Below are 16,648 nucleotides of genomic sequence, written 5' to 3'. Positions count from 1 at the left end.
GTTTATATGCTTGTATTTATTTATATGTATGATTATTTAATCTCTGCTTTTTCTACTAGGCATTATGCTCTATGAGGACAAGGACCATGTTTTGCTGACCACTGTTTTGCTATACCACCAGCATTGAGCACAATGCCTAAAGGTTTATAAACTACATTTATTAAGTGAATACATAGGTTCCACACTGAGGAATCATTAGGTAAGCAAAGTAATACAACTGAATGTTTTTTGTTTTGTTTTGTTTTGAGACGGAGTCTCACTCTGTTGCCCAGGCTGGAGTACAGTGGCATGATCATGGCTTACTGCAGCCTCGACTTCCAAGCCCAAGTGATCCTCCCCTCTGAGCCTCCCAAGTAGCTGGAACCACAGGCAGACACCACCATACCCGGCTGTTTTTAAAATTTTATCTTTGTAGAGACAGAGTCTCCCTAGGTTGCCCAGGCTAGCTTTGAACTTCTGGGCTCAAATAGTTTGCCTGCCCCAGCCTCCCAAAGTCCTAGGATTACAGACATGAGTCACCACACCTGGCCTGATTTAATGTTAACTTTTAAAACCATATGAGAATGAAGTGTTACATACATAAGTCTATATGAAAGTATATAAACACACATATGCATACTTAAACATATGAAAACTGGCAATGCAGTATAGTAAAAGGAGTACTGGCCTGAGATGGTAGTGACTCTCACAGTTGGTTACCTAGGAACTGTCACCTCACTGTTAGTCTCAGTACAGGGGTGGCATTGCCCCCTAGTGTTGAAGATTTTATTTATAAGTGCTAGCAAACCATGACTTGACTGTATTTCTAGAAGTCATGCTGAGCATTTATATATTGAAATACAAACAATTTTATTATAAATTACTTTCTTCATATCATTTATATTATAAAAAGAACATCATTTTGATTTAAGATTAAATCATGTATATAGGTAGTTTATATACCTATGAATTTCATTTTAGGCTAACAAAGAGCATATTATAAAAACATTTATTAAAAAAAGGAATGTTGAGTAAGATAAGGTTGCCACTGGATTAGGTGATGCTTAAGATCCCTTCCAGTTTTTACTGTGATTCTAATCTTTCATAATGGGAAGGCTTCTTTTTATTTTGTTCTTTTCATTACTTTGTTTATGTCCTATTATAAAATTGGTAACATATACAAGAAAAATAAACATACATTTTAAATAAAAACGTCAACCATATTGAATGTTTAGGCATTTAATTACCTAAAGGGAAATCCAAATAATTTCCCAAGTTTCCTTGCTAGGTAATCATTTCATGATTCTATAATTTCAAACTTTGGGTAAAATGTGACTTCATTACATATTTTAATTTTTACCCAAATAACTGTTGTCTCTAGGTTTGATAGTGAGGAAAGGGAAACATAGAAAACCAATGTATTGAAAGAATGAGGCCGGGTGCGGTGGCTCACGTCTGTAATCCCACTACTTTGGGAGGCCGAGGCAGGCGGATCACCTGAGGTCAGGAGTTTGAGACCAGCCTGACCAACATGGTGAAACCCTGTCTCTACTAAAAATATAAAAATTAGCCTGGCGTGATGGCACGTGCCTGTAATCCCAGCTACTCGGGAGGCTGAGGCAGAAGAATCGCTTGAATCCGAGAGGCTGAGGTTGCAGTGAGCCGAGATCGCGCCACTGCACTCCAGCCTGGGTGACCGGTGAAACCCCTTCTCTACTGAAAAACACAAAAAATTAGCCGGGCGTGGTGGTGGGCGCCTGTAGTCCCACTACTTGGGAGGCTGAGGCAGGAGAATGGCGTGAACCCAGGAGGCGGAAAAAAGAAATGAGAGCTGCTTCTTATGACATGGAGTTCATAAATTTAAAACTGCAACCTCTTTCCCTACTCCCCTTTCCTGTTTTAAGTTTTTAAAATCGGTTATGACATACTATGCATTTCAATCACGTATTTTTAAAAAAATGCCTCCTCTCTCCTCTTCCTCATCCCAACACATCACTAGGATGGCGACAGGGAATTTTTTCTATTTTGCTCACCATTGTGTTCTCAATATATAGAAGAGTACCCGGCAGCCAGGAGGAGCTCATTGAGTATTTGCTGTATGAGTGGGTGAAGAATACATGCAATAAGCAAAAATTACTGCTTCGAGCGCCACTTCCACCAGAGTTCTGGGATGCAAACGGGAGCGACCAGTACATTGACTGACTTTTGTAACTGATGATTCCTCAGTGCTCGTAGAGATTGTGGCTGCATTCATTGTTCTTGGGGATGTGCCGATGTGTGTAGAGTTTGTCAGCTTGCACACAGCTGTGCTGGCAGGGCAGCGAACTAACACTAATTCGCACAGAGGTCCGCAAATTCTCAAATTCACATCAACCGAAGCACGTTATTGTAAGTGCACGGGTCTTCCGTTCTCTTGGGTAATCTGCACAGAACAATTTAGTATATTTCTTCACCGGCGATTTTACAGTGAAGAAGGGATCAAGGGTGGTGGCCCCCAAATGCGCAAGGACAGGGAAATGAATTAAACGGGCATCTGTTTCCTCCTTGTTTCGCAAACAGACGCCAAGTCTGTATCAAATTCTTACCCTAGATCAAATCCCGCGCTCTTCGTACCCCCAACCTGCCTCCACCTCCACCCCGCCCCCTTTAGATATCCCTGGTGGGCGGGGCAGAGAAGAAACATTCCGGGCTCCCCGAAAAATTGTTTAGCCTCGCCCCAGTCTTGGGGTCGCACATTTCCAAAAACACCGAGGACACAGAATGACTAGTGAAAACAGCCGACCAAATGACATTGAAGCAGCACACGCGCGCAGAGAAGGAAGCAAAACACGAAGAAAGGCTCAGCCCAGCAGCCACGTGAGGTGGGCGATCTCCTCCGCCCTCTGAGAGTGGACTTCAACTCCCGGCGTGCCCCTGGGCGGTTACCCTCCGAGGACTCCAACTCCCAGGGTGCTGCGGGAGCGGCCACCGCAACCTCCCACTCAGCCGCCCGCCGCTCCTCCCGCCCCTCCCCCGCCCCTCCTGGCCGGATCGGCGTGCGCCTGCGCACGGGAGGCCGGAGGAGTCTTACCCTAATGTAAGATGGTGGCCCGTCTGGCTGTGGAACCCACCGAAAGCTGAGAGTCTCTCTCTCAGCCGTAAAGGTCGGACTCACTGAAGCAATCAGGCCCGGTTCTGAAGAGTTTTTTCCCCGACGCTCGTTCGGTGGTTTCTTGTGAGGACGCGGCAGCGCGTGGAGTCGGCTGAGGGAAAAGCGAGGCAAGGCAGGCGGGTGAGTCTATGCGGGGCTGGGCTTAGGGGAAACCCGGGGCTGACCGGCTACGAGAGAGCGGAGGCTTCGCTGGGACTGTACAGGCCGCACCCCCCTTTCTCCCCACCCCCCGCCTCATCTTCACCCTCCTCCTCCTCGGTCTTCTTCCTCCTCCTCCTCTTCCTCCCTCTCCTCTTTACGCCACAGCAGTTACCATCAGGAAAAGCGAGCGGGTCAGAAGGCAGCGCGGCGGCAAGCAGCGACTCTCCTTCGAGAATTTCTTTAATTGGGGAGCCGAGGCGGCTTTTGGTCTCCAGCTTTTCCCCCTGCATTTTCATAGGGGCAGGATTCTTAGGTCTCAGTCCTCCTTGTTTCCCCAACCCCCTATTCCCTGTCTGACGTCCTTTCCCACTGGCCCCCGTCTCCCAAGACCAAAGCCATCACTTCCACTCTGACCCGTGTTGCTGCTGCTGCTCGTTAATCCCACTGCTCATTGCCCACCCGTCCTGCTGCTTGTTTTTTGCTCCACTGCTACCACTCTGGAGTTAGCCTTTGCCCCCCTTTGGTGCTTGCAATCAGCCCACAGTGTATCTGCCACACTAGGGCTTCTTCCGATTTGCAGTCTTTCCTTCCACCACATCTGTCATCTTAAAGCTGCCCCTTAAGTGTCTAGATTATGCTTCTGCTCCTGCTAACCCACCTGTTTCTCAGCCTTCTTGAGAATTGTCCGTTCTTTCCCTCTTTCCTGTACAGATCCTTTCAATATACACTTCCAGAAAAAGGGATGCCCCGTGGTGGCCCTTGAAAAGTAAAGGAAGTTGGGAAGTGAATGAAGTGAGGTCGGATAGTATTAAACGTTATGAGTAAAGATCTTTTATTCAGTCTACTCCGGAGGGGACCGTTTTCGTTTTGCTTTCCGTGATCTATTTGTCGCTTATTCGCTCTGTTGTGTTAGGACGTGGCTTTTTTCTTTCTTCTTTTTTTTTTTCATTTTGGACCGGTTTTTTACCATACTACTAAGCGTTCTTTGGATTGTCTCTGCCCAGGACACTTAGTGTGGGCTCTGATTTATACCAATATTAACCCCAGCATTTCAAAATAAGATAAATTTGGCGCACATACAGAATTCATCTGTGAACTCCGCTAGCAAATATAAGTGATATTTTGATTACATGTGGGTTATATGTGGGTTCTGTATTGAGACTTGATTTTTGACTGAGTTTTATTGATGTTCAGCTTAATTGATGACATTTTATTTATGATTTGAGTGGAAATTTCCTTTCCAGTTATTATCAGATTTACTTCTTATTTTTGGATTTGGGAAGTTCTCTTGACATTTCTAGGATGATAGTTATCTGAATAAATTGTCTTCTCTTGAAAATCCATTAGGTATGTATGCAAAAGAAAAATCGATGTTTTTATATAAACCTAAGTTTCTCCTATTTTTCTCATAGAAAAGAAGGGGGCTGGGAAAAGAATGACAAAGCTGTGCACATACATGCATTTGGTAGAACTCACTGTCATTGTTATCTACAGTAAAAAGCAGAAAACTAGAAGCAAGAGGTGGCTTATGATGTCCATGTTTTGGTGAAAGCAAAATTAAGATATACTGACTAATGGTATAATGGGAAGAAGCAGCCCTGGCTATAATCAGACCACTGTGAGATAAAGAATTACCAGAAAAGCAACCAGGATTACATAGTGCAAATACATACATCCCAAGTTTGAACATGACATACATGACATTGCATTCTTAAGATATATGTAAAAATGTTGAACATCAGTGACAGTCTCATGTGGCAGTCCATTAGTGAGTTATTGTAATTTTTACAAATTTTACCTGTAAAATTTGGAATCTTAACATTTGGCATTATGTTCACTTGATTGTGATAAATGGTCTGTTTTACCAAATGTAAACTAAGGTTAGAAAACCTGTTTATAAAACTTTTTTCTTTCAGCCACTTAAGCCCCAATTTGGGGGACCAAATAAATACTCTTAGAACTGCAAGCAATTTATATAGCAAACTTTGTCCTAAGTTACAACTTGAGTTTTTTTTTTTAAAATCGCTTACATTTAGTTTATCAGAGGAGTGTATTTAATAGTTGATCTTTAACTCTAAAAAATATACTTTTTGTTGTTGTAATACACTGGTGGAGAAGCTTTCCACTTTGAACAATCCTAACACAGGTTTAGAAACTCTTGGCAATCATACTTGGCTGAATTGTAAGCAGTTGAGTTCTAGGAGAGGACTGTTTGTCTGGTAGAAGGGAGTAAATTATTTTAATACGTCTTTTTTTTTTTTTTTTTTAATGGTGTTTGTCTCACGAAATATTTTCTCAAGTAATTTTCTCCCCTCATACTTTTTGCTTGCAGTTACCGAATTCTTCATTTCGGCCCTCTGAAGTCAAAAGGAATTTACTTTTGTATCTTTAGTACGTTTAAAGAAGACATCTAAAGTTCTTTAGTATTTTGATAAGAAATAGGGAGCTGAGATTTCTAAATGTTTTTGTGTGGTTTAAGTTTTTTGATCTAACGTTATGAACACTACAGCTTCATACTTTCATGATTTCTTTTGATAATTTGGAATACTTTCTACCAGGTTCAATAGTTGAATTCTTGAGATCAATAGATTATTTCTGTAAGAATGTTTTGAATATGAATCGTTTAAAGTTGGCCTATTATAAAATTAGGATGAGAGAGTTATACTCAAATGACAAAGTACAGAAAAATAAAATTGTTTTTGTATTGCCCTTCAACTTGAGTCTGAAAGGGAGTACTAGCGATAACTTGCAACTAGCGATAACTTTAACTTACTTTGTTAAAGAAAGAGGGTGTTGCCAGAGGATGAACTCCTAGCTTTAAGGGAGTTTTATTTTAAAAATGATTTTGTGTGCTTTAAAGGAATAAAAAAAATCTTATCAGTTTAAGCAGTTTGGATTTAGAAATCTTCCCTTTTTTCCCCACTCTACTCTTGGCTTTAAAAGGAATCTATATTCTTCAGTTTAATAAATTTATCTTTTTGTTGTTTTGTGTGAGAAAAATATTAAATTTTCTTTTCTTTCTCTCTCTTTTTTTTTTTTGAGACAGAGTCTCACTCTGTCACCCAGACTGGAGTGCAGTGGTGCGATCTGGGCTCACTGCAACCTCCGCCTCCTGGGTTCAAGCGATTCTCCTGCCTCAGTCTCTTGAATAGGTGGGATTACAGGCGTGCGCCAGCTCGCTCGGCTAAGTTTTGTATTTTTAGTAGAGACAGGGTTTTACCATGTTGGTCAGTCTGGTCTCAAACTCCTGATCTCGTGATCTGTCCACCTTGGCCTCCCAAAGGGTTGGGATTACAGGCGTGAGCCACCATGCTGGGCCTAAAATTAAATTTTCTAATGTGACTGCAAATAGTACTCAATTAAATATATTTAACCTTAGTGTTATTATTTTTATAGATCATTTAAGTAAAATGGTTTTAATTTGTGAAAACTTCAGCCTCTGGTGAAAATTCAGTTAGTTAGCTCTCTCACAGTAACTATAATACTGTCTTGACTCTTTGTGAAGGAAGTTACATTACATTCAGGTTCCGAAGAAAACAGTAGGGAAATAGGTTATAGAGATTTTTGCTGTTCTAGAAACAATATAACTAGAATGTACTACATACTTTTCTCAAAGGATTTCTTAATCTAAATGGAACTTGTAAATGGTTTTTATCCCACTGGAATAGCATGTATTGGATAAAACTTGTTTAACACATTCTGAGATTTTGTAATGTTTTATGTTACCTCAAAGATATTAGGAAAAATCTGCAAATATCCATTCCTGAATAAAAGGTGGCAATATCCTCAATATTTTAAAGATTATAGTATATTCATATTTTTCTCAAAAGTCGAGTACGCAAATTAAAAAGCTAGCATAATTTACCCAGTTATTTTTGTAATGCAAGGAAAGAAGATATGTGGGACTTTTTAATCATGCGTTTAGTGGTTTTCTAAAAGAACTTCACAATTGTTTTTAATCTTGTTATGTGGACTTCTTTATTAGAAAAGATTATGTGGTAAATGTCAACTTTTCTACTATAATAGAATCTAACTGGTTCTGTGATACATTTCTTTTTTTTTTTTTTGAGACGGAGTTTCGTTCTGTCGCCCAGGCTGGAGCGCAGTGGCATAATCTCTGCTCACTGCACGCTCCACCTCCGGGGTTCACACTGTTCTCCTGCCTCAGCCTCCCTAGTAGCTGGGACTACAGGCACCCGCCACCACACCCAGCTAATTTTTTTTTGTATTTTTAGTAGAGACGGGGTTTCACCGTTTTAGCCAGGATGGTCTCGATATCCTGACTTCGTGATCTGCCTGCCTCGGCCTCCCAAAGTGCTGGGATTACAGGCGTGAGCCACTGCACCTGGCCAACACATGTCTTTTGTATTATATGATTCTTTTATTATTTAATTATGAAGTTTATAGAAAATTTCACCGCTATTTTGGCCCCTTAGATTTTAGTACTTAGATTTTAGTAGCATAGTTTTCGTTTATCAGAAGAGAGAAATTACAAGGTACCAAAAAGAAGATGGTTACTTTTATTTGGTAGGAAAACCTAACTTTAAGGATAGTATAACACGGTTTAAGTTTATTTTTCCTCTTAACAGGTTTATTTGTGAGTATGGAATTTTTTCTTTACCCCCATCCCGAGACGGACTCTTGCTCTGTCACCCAGGCTGGAGTGTAGCTGTGTGATCTTGGCTCACTGCAGCCTCTGCCCCCCGGGTTCAAACATTTCTGCCTCCGCCTCCCAAGTAGCTGGGATTACAAATGCCCGCCACCACACCCAGCTAATTTTTGTATTTTTAGTAGAGACAGGGGTTTCACCATGTTGGCCAGGCTGGTTTCAAACTCCTGACCTCATGATCTGCCTGCCTCAGCCTCCCAAAGTGCTAGATTACAGGTGTGAGCCACTGTGCCCGGCCTCAAGTATGACTTCTTTATTATTAAACTCTGTTCATACAGGAGAGTTGTCTTGTTTTAAGCTTTAATTGCTTTGGGTGATGGGCAGATGGTATATTGCTGTTAGGATAAGTCTTGCTATTTGTATAGGTGTGTATGTCAGATAACTGTTCAAAAATAACTTTTTAAAAGTATGGCTACTAAAATCTCACCTCTTGAGTTTTAAAGCAATTATGGAGTAGAATTTGAAATCAAAATAATCAAAATTGGCTTGTGGATATGCCTAATACCAGTTTGGAAAAAATGTCAAGGCAAAAAAGCAGTGTAATTAGTAGAATAAAATGCTTTCACTTAAAAATAGTAGATGTGACTAGGCACGGTGACTCACGCCTGTAATCCCAGCACTTTGGGAGGCCCAGGTGGGCCGATCACGAGGTCAGGAGTTCGAGATCAGCCTGGCCAACATGGTGAAACCCCATCTCTACTAAAAATACAAAAATTAGCTGAGTGTGGTGGCATGTACCTGTAATCCCAGTTCCTCGGGAGGCTGAGGCAGGAGAATCACTTGAACTTGGGAGTCAGAGGTTGCAGTGATCTGAGATTGCGCCATTGAACTCCAGCACGGGAGACGGAGTGAGACTTTGTCTAAAAAAAAAAAAGAAAAAAAAATTAGTAGATATTATATTACCGCTTTTGGAAGCAATTAGTGAATGATGTCAGCAAAATAGTGATTGAATTTTGAAAAGCAGTTAGACTGAAATTTCAAAGGGGTGGAGCATTTCTTGATAGCAACAAACAGATACATGGTCATTAATCCAAGTATCTGAAATTTTCTAAGCATGTTTTTCAGTCTTTGGAATAGAGTGGAAGTGCTAATTTTCTGATTATTTAAGAACTTTTTAATCCATTCCCTTAGAGCATTAGGTGTTTTCAGATTGTGAATTTTCTAAAATAACATTGACTGATTCGGGTTATTGTACATTGGTTGTAGCAACTTTTTTCCTTTTTTTCCCCTTTATTTTCTGCCTCCCATGTTTTGCTTAAGATTTTTTCTGAAGTTTTAAATTTTCGTCTATTATTTGGGTGGACCCTCTTGTGAATGCTCTAATTGAATGAAGTTTTATAATATAAACAGTGTTGCTTTTAGTCGTTAGGATTAATTTTTCTTTTCATGGAAATCCCGTCTGTGTGATTATATTTTTTCCTCCAACTTTTATTTATTCTTAGATGAGAATTAGGATTCTGCATTAAATCTTTCTGCAAACATTTTTCTTACTGCCAGTAGGGACCTGCATATTCCTTGGGTAAAGAAAATGTTATATTTTGGTTTTGTCATTTAAAATGATACAAAGATGTTATTAGTACTTTTTAAAAAAGGAACTTTTGGTATTTTTAAACAAGTACAAAAGTAGATATGAACCACCATGTAGCTGTTACTCAGCTTCAAAGAGTATCAAATCTTAGTCATTACTTTGTTTCATTCATACTAGAACTTTTTTTTTCTCTCTTTTTTTTTTTGAGATGGTCTTTGTTGCCCAGGCTGGAGTGCAGTGGCACGATCCTAGCTCATTGTAGCCTTGAACTCCTGGGTTCAAGCAGTTCTCCCACCTCAGCCTCTCAGGTTACTCTGACTACAGGCATGGGACCATACCCAGCTAATTTTCTTATTTTCTGTGGAAATGGGGTCTCACCCTGTTGCCCAGGGTAGTCTCAAACTTCTGGGCTTAAGTGATCCTCTTAGCCTCCCAAAGTGCTAGGATTGCAGGTGTGAGCCACTATGCCATGATATAATAAAGTATCTTTATTTATTTATTTTGAGATGGTGTCTCACTCTGTCACCCGGGCTGGAGTGGCAGTGGTGCCATCCCAGCTCACTGCAACCTCTGCCTCCTGGGTTCAAGCAGTTCTCCTGCCTCAGCCTCCCGAGTAGCTGAAACTACAGGCGTATGCCACCATGCCCACCTAATTTTTATATTTTTGGTAGAGACAGGGTTTCACCATGTTGTCCAGGCTAGTCTTGAACTCCTGACCTCAGGTCATCTGCCTACCTCAGCCTCCCAAAGTGCTAGGATCATAGGTGTGATCCACAATCAGGATTATTTAATCAACTTTTCTTTTTCCTTTTTTTTTTTTTTTTTGAGATGGAGTTTTCTTGTTGTTCAGGCTGGAGTACAGTGGTATGATCTCGGCTCACTGCAACCTTCACCTCCTGGGTTCAAGCGACTCTCCTGCCTCAGTCTCCTGAGTAGCTGGGATTACAGGTGCCCGCCACCACACCTGGCTAAGTTTTTGTATTTTTGGTAGAGACAAGGTTTCATCATGTTGGCCAGGCTGGTCTCGAACTCCTCACCTCAGGTGATCCACCTGCTTCGGCCTCCCAAAGTGTTGAGATTACAGGCCTGAGCCACTGCACCCGGCCTTAATCAATTTTTCAAATAGACTTTGCTTATGGAACCACTTCTTGGAAAATTTGGCACAACCTCTTCGTAGAATTTATCTTGTCAGGAGTACTTTCATAATGATATAATTAGCACTGTCCAAAGCAGTGTACAAATAATGTGTGCTACATGTAGTATGAGTCCAGTCTGTTAGTATAGGGATATCTTCAGACTGAAGTTCTAGGAGTGAGGCTTCCTGAAGAAGATGAGACTTGGATAAAGAGTGTATAGGCTAGCATCTCCAGAAGGAGAACATTATGTACGTTCTATATAGGGGATAGAAGCTTGTCTTTGTCCATTTTATGCTGCTATAACGGAATACCACAGACTGGATACTTATAATCAACAGAAATGTATTTGGCTCATGGTTTTGGAGACTGAGAAGAACCAGAACATGGTGCTGGCATCTGGCAAGGGCCTTCATGCTATGTCATCCCATGGTGTAAGGTAGAAGAGCAAGAGAACAAGAACAGAGAGGGCAGGACTTGCTTTTTATCAGGAACCTACTTCCATTACTATGGCATTATCACTGATGAGGGTAGAGCCCTCATAGCCTAATCACCTCTTAATGGCCTCACCTCTTAATACCATCACACTGGCAATTAAATTTCAATATGAGTTGTGGAGGAGACATTTAGACCACAGTAAAGAATGAGCAAGCACTTGGTAGGGGCCAGCATGATGTGAGAGGGATGTAAGGAGTCTGATCTCAGTGGAATAAAGTGTTAATTACTGGGAATGGTGGCAGATAAATTTATATAAGTAGGGTAGAACTAGATTATGAAAGGTGTATTGGTGTCAGGTTGAATGTAATGTGCTAAGCAATAAGAAGCCAGTAGAGGTTGATAGGGAGCAGGAGAAAACATGTTGAAAGTGGTTTTCAGAAAGATTACTCTTTCAGTAGTGTGGGGCATATTTTGGGGTTGACAGTTAGTTGAGTTTTGTTTGAAAAATTAGAGACCAAACCACTGAGGTAAGGAGCTATTCTGAGAGATGTTAGGATGGAAATTCTACAGGATTTGTCAGATAATTGATTCCATCTTCTCTTTAGTCCCTCATGCCCTAAAGTGACACCAAGGTTTTAGAGAACTGAGGAAATGCAGTCTATTTGTCTTTGATGGTAAACTGCAATTTGTTATCCAAGCCCAGCTTTTGTGAAGGAAGTGATAGATGATTACTCAAATAACAGCCTCAAAAAGTTTTAGTAGGTCTGGTGTGGTGGCTCACACCTGTAATCCCAGCACTTTGGGAAGCTGAGCTGGGAGGATTGCTTGAGGTCAGGAGTTCGAGACCAGCCTGGCCAACATAGTGAAATCCCGTCTCTACTAAAAATACAAAAAAATTAGCTGGACGTGGTGGTGTGCACTACTGTGGAGGCTGAGGCCGGGATAATTGCTTGAACCTGGGAGGCAGAGGTTGCAGTGAGCCAAGATGGCACCACTGCACTCCAGCCTGGGCTACAGAGTGAAACTCTGTCCCCCCAAAAAAAAAAAAAAAACTTCAGTAGACAATAGCTACCAGTGTTTTTAAATGATTTTAAAGATATTCACTGAAGAATAGGAGCTTGGAAAATAAAGAAATATTCTTTATTACAGTAAGAGAAATGAACATACTTCATGTGTAAAAGAGACATTTAGGCCTTACCTGCTTCCTATGTGTATATTAGTTCAGAATGGTCTTAGGAGACTACTCACATTTGAATAGCTATAACTAGTAAATATTACTGAATGACTTTAATAATGGCCTGATCAGAGCTAAAGAAAATTCTGATGAAGTAGGGCATTAAATATTCCTGACTACCAGCTGCCTTTAAGGATGGATAAGGCTAGGTTCACGGGCTGAGGAAGTATATAGGGAGATTGTGAAATGAAAACTTACCCTTTCATTTACTTTGATATCTTTGTTTTGCACAGGTATTATTAAAAAATAGGTCTGGTTAAACATCAACTGTATATGTTTTGGTTGGATTTTTTTTTTTCTTAAGTTCTGCGACCTTTGAAGTTATTTTTTTATTCTTTGTTTTGGTTTGTAGACCCTGCATTAAGCCAACTTTCTGGGTCTGTTGTGTACTTCTGGATAGCATACTTTGTTTGGTGAAGGAAAATTTTACATTTTATTTTAAAGCTGGGAGAAAAAATAGGTTTCTTGTTTATTGCTTTGTAAATGAGGTAGATGAATAATACTGTATTGCCACTTATTATCTTCATGCTTCCTTTAATGTCTCAGGTATTCCTCCTCTACTGTATTTAGCATGTGGATCTCAAAGTTTCCCACAGTTGTGTCTGAAAACATCTCAACTGTGCTTATAATTTTAAAATTAAACTTAATTTTACCATTTTCTTTCTTGTTACTATAAAATATTGGACCTATCATAATGCCATGTACCTTTTAGTGACTTGGGAAATACTCATAATGATTAAGATGATGCAATATAGTACATTATTGGGAAATAATCTGTTTTTCATTGGCATCGCCTCTATCCTTAGACCTCTTTCATTCTAGTAATATGACAGAAAAATTTTTGACATTTTAAAACTTCCTTATTTAGCTGGTCGTGTATGCTGTTGAAAATGAACACTAGACTAGAAAGCCATTGCCTTCTCCTTGGGGGGTTTGTTTTAACAAGGGGTTTTAATTTTAAATTTGAGATTTGAATTGAGGTCTCGTTTGTTTAGAGAATCTTGAGAAGGATTATACATCTTCTTGTCACCAGTGCATGTGGGAGAGAAGAAAATATCAAATATGGGGTATACAGGAGAACCTTAGTATTTGGGAATAGCTTCAGTGATAGCTGCCGAATCCAGTGTTTTCCCCAGGAAATTTGTATTTAATCCCTTGGAGTATGGGATGACTTTATGAGTGTCGTAGTGGGTTGCTGTGGGTGAAGAGAGGAGAAAACGACTCCCTGTTTAAAAAATCTTTTCCAAATAGTTCGAAAATTTGAGATTAAATTGAATTAATCTCAAATTATTAATAGTTTATGGGTTTTTTTTTTTTATTCATACAATGCTTGGGAAGAAATTGGTTTTCTGTGAGTGGCCTTGGGGGTGCTTTGGGTGCTTTCCTTACCCAGGAAAAGGGAGGAGAGGCAGAAAATAAAGTGGGGAATAGTAGCTGCTGTGGATTTTTGCCTAAGGCATTGATGGCATTGTTTTTTTGGCTGCTTTTATCTACATACCTTTTCTTTTTCTAGTTAGGCTGTCATTACTAATTGGAAAGGTTACATACAGTCTAGTCTCGCCTTTTCCAAATCAAACTAGTGTCCCTGTCCTGGTTTGTTAATTTTAATCTCTCCATCTCAAAACCTGACAAATTCATGTCTTTTCTCTGCCTGAAGAGCAGGGAAAACTGGAAAGAGAAGAAAATGATAATGTTGTGGTTAGGCACCACCTATCTTTTAATATGTCAGGATTGTTTTATGAAAGAACCTCTGCCTTTGGATTTTAATTTTATGTAATCAGTTATAAAAAAATTGAATTCTCGGTGAGTCCTTAGAAACCTTTTAAAGGATCCTTTAGCCATAAAGTTGGTGAGAGGTTAAAGAGTACCTATATCAGTTAAATGCTTTGGGGATTGTTTTTGCTTCTACTAAATTTTTTTCTGCCATACAGGACCCAGTCCTATATGTGAATTTTGCTTCCAAAAAGTAAAGCTGGCAGTCTTTTAATCCTAGCACTTTGGGAGGCCGAGGTGGGTGGATCACGAGGTCAGGAGTTTGAGACCAGCCTGGGCAACATGGTGAAACCCTGTCTCTACTAAAAATAGAAAAATTAGCCAGGCGTGGTGGCATGCGCCTGTAATTCCAGCTACTCGGGAGGTTGAGGCAGGAGAATCACTTGAACGTAGGAGGCGGAGGTTGCAGTGAGCCGAGACCATGCCATTGCACGCCAGCCTGGGCGACAGAGCAAGAGTCCATCTCAAAAACAAACAAACAAATAAAAACCCTTGAAGATTGTATTCAAATCTATTTTGATTCTGATGAAAGCAAGGATGACAGCAAAATACTTTAATATACGCATGCCAATGAAAGAACACAAGTTAGACCTGTGTCACCATATATTCTTTGTCATGCCTAGCAAGTATTTTCAGCAGCTTTGGGGAACTCTGAATGATATATGGTGTATTCATGTTTGTAGATTGTGGTTTTTATTATATACTATTAAATTCTATAATTTAAACTTGACATATTAGAGGATTTGGAGTAAAGGATTAACTTATACGTAACTTTTTATAGTTGAATATAGTTTTCAGTTTCAGTTTTGAACTCTATTTGTTTTTATTACTTCTGCTGGGAGTATGCTGGATAGTATGGAACCAGGCTTCCTAAGTATGAATGTTGGCTCTACCACTTACTATCTGTGAGACCTAGGTTGTTACTTTACCGTCTTTGGGCCTCAGCTTCCTCGTTTGTAAAATGGAGATACCAGGATTGTTATGTGGAATAAATGGGTTAATGTATATAAAGTGCTTGGAATAGTGTTTGGCACATAGTAGCTTTGTATAAGTGTTTGCTATTTTTATGCATTTGAAGGAATCAAAAACATTCATCTTTGATTTCTCTATTAATTCAGTACACTTGTAAAAAAATTTCTAAGTACTAAACATACATTTTCAGTAGTCACTTGACCACATAGAAATATAAGGAATGTGTTTGAGGGGTAATCAGAAGATTGGCCTGCCTGGAATTCCCTTGAATCAGAGAGTAATGGAAAATGAACCTGTATGGATACAATAGAAAATGATTATCAAGTGTTTTGAACTAAGGCATAGAAAATTAGACGTGACTGATAAGAGGGGAATCATTGCAAGGTTGTTATTGTTGTTTTTAAGCCATGAGAGTGATGTGTTTAAAATAGTGTTTAGGGGAAGATAGTTTTGAGTGTCCTTGGTAGCACAGAATTATTTCACTATATGCAGAGAGGATTTTTTTTGGTCTGTTTTGTTCACTAATCTATTTTAAGCAACCCAAACAGAACCTGGTTGATGGTAGATGCTCAATAAATGCTTACTGGATGAATGAACCTTAAAAGAGACTGTAAGAATCTATTTTATTTTTATTTTTATTTTGAGACAGGGGTCTCACTCTGTCACCCAGGCTGTAGTGCAGTGGCATGATCTTGGCTCACCGCAACCTCCGTCTCCTGGGTCCAAGCGATTCTCTTACCTTAGCCTTTTGAGTAGCTGGGACTATAGGCACGTGCCACCATGCCTGGCTAATTATTGTATTTTTTGGTAGAGGTGGGGTTTCACCATATTGACCAGGCTGGTCTTGAGCTCCTGGCCTCAAGCAATTCACCTGTTTCGGCTTCCCAAAGTGCTGGGATTATAGGCATGAGCCACTGTGCCTGACCCTATTGGAATATAAAAAAGAGCTCGGTGCAGTGGCTCACGCCTGTAATCCCCAAAATTTGGGAGTCCGAGGCTGGAAGATACCTTGAGCCCAGGAGTTCAGGACCATCTTAGGCAATTATAGTGAGACTCCATTTCTTTAAAAAAAAAAAAAAAAATTATCCAGGCTTGGTGGAGGCACTCATGTAGTCCCAGCTTCCTGGGAGTTTGAGTGGGGAGGATCGCTTGAGCTTGGGAGATTGAGGCTGCAGTGAGCTGTGATTGTGCCACTTCACTCCAGTCTGGGTGACAGAGCCTCTATCTCAAAAAAAGAAAAAAAGAGAAGAACAATGGACTCAACTGAAACTTTTGGGGTTCCTACCTTTCGGGGTAGAAGTGAAAAAGGTACTATTAAAGGAACAGTAGGAGAGGTAAAAGGAAGATAGAAAAGTTTAAGTCTCAGAATCCAAAGGAAGAGATTTTCTAAGGGAAAGGTCAGAGAGAGAGACAGAGAGAGGAATAGGAAGATTCAGGGTAGTGTTGCTTCTAGGTACCCAAGGAGGTTTCAGGAAGAAGGGCACAGAGGTGGACATAGTCCAATACAAAGTTTGAGGAGAATGAGAATAGAGAAAGAATCTTTTGGCTTAGTGGTTTGAGGGTCACTGACCACATTAAAGCAGTTTCAGTACACGAAGAATTGTAATATAAATCAGATTGTGGGGAGGTT

At 40.1% G+C, this 16,648-nt stretch overlaps 1 protein-coding gene across 6 annotated transcripts in view; it reads left to right on the top strand.

Moving 5' to 3' along the window:
* The first annotated feature begins 3,030 nt into the window (after positions 1–3,030).
* CNOT4 (CCR4-NOT transcription complex subunit 4) overlaps positions 3,031–16,648 on the top strand; it is a 140,257-nt gene continuing 126,639 nt past the window's right edge. For all 6 annotated transcript variants that reach the window (XM_007983023.3, XM_007983021.3, XM_007983022.3 and 3 more), the window contains exon 1: positions 3,031–3,250. The gene's annotated coding sequence lies outside the window, so the exon portion shown is untranslated. The remainder of the gene's footprint in view (positions 3,251–16,648) is intronic.

Source organism: Chlorocebus sabaeus, chromosome 21 (genome assembly GCF_047675955.1).
Source record: "Chlorocebus sabaeus isolate Y175 chromosome 21, mChlSab1.0.hap1, whole genome shotgun sequence".
NCBI classification, from domain to species: Eukaryota; Metazoa; Chordata; class Mammalia; order Primates; family Cercopithecidae; genus Chlorocebus; species Chlorocebus sabaeus.
The sequence above is the reverse complement of the archived record's forward strand: the minus strand, read 5'-3'. Positions and strand labels throughout refer to the sequence as shown.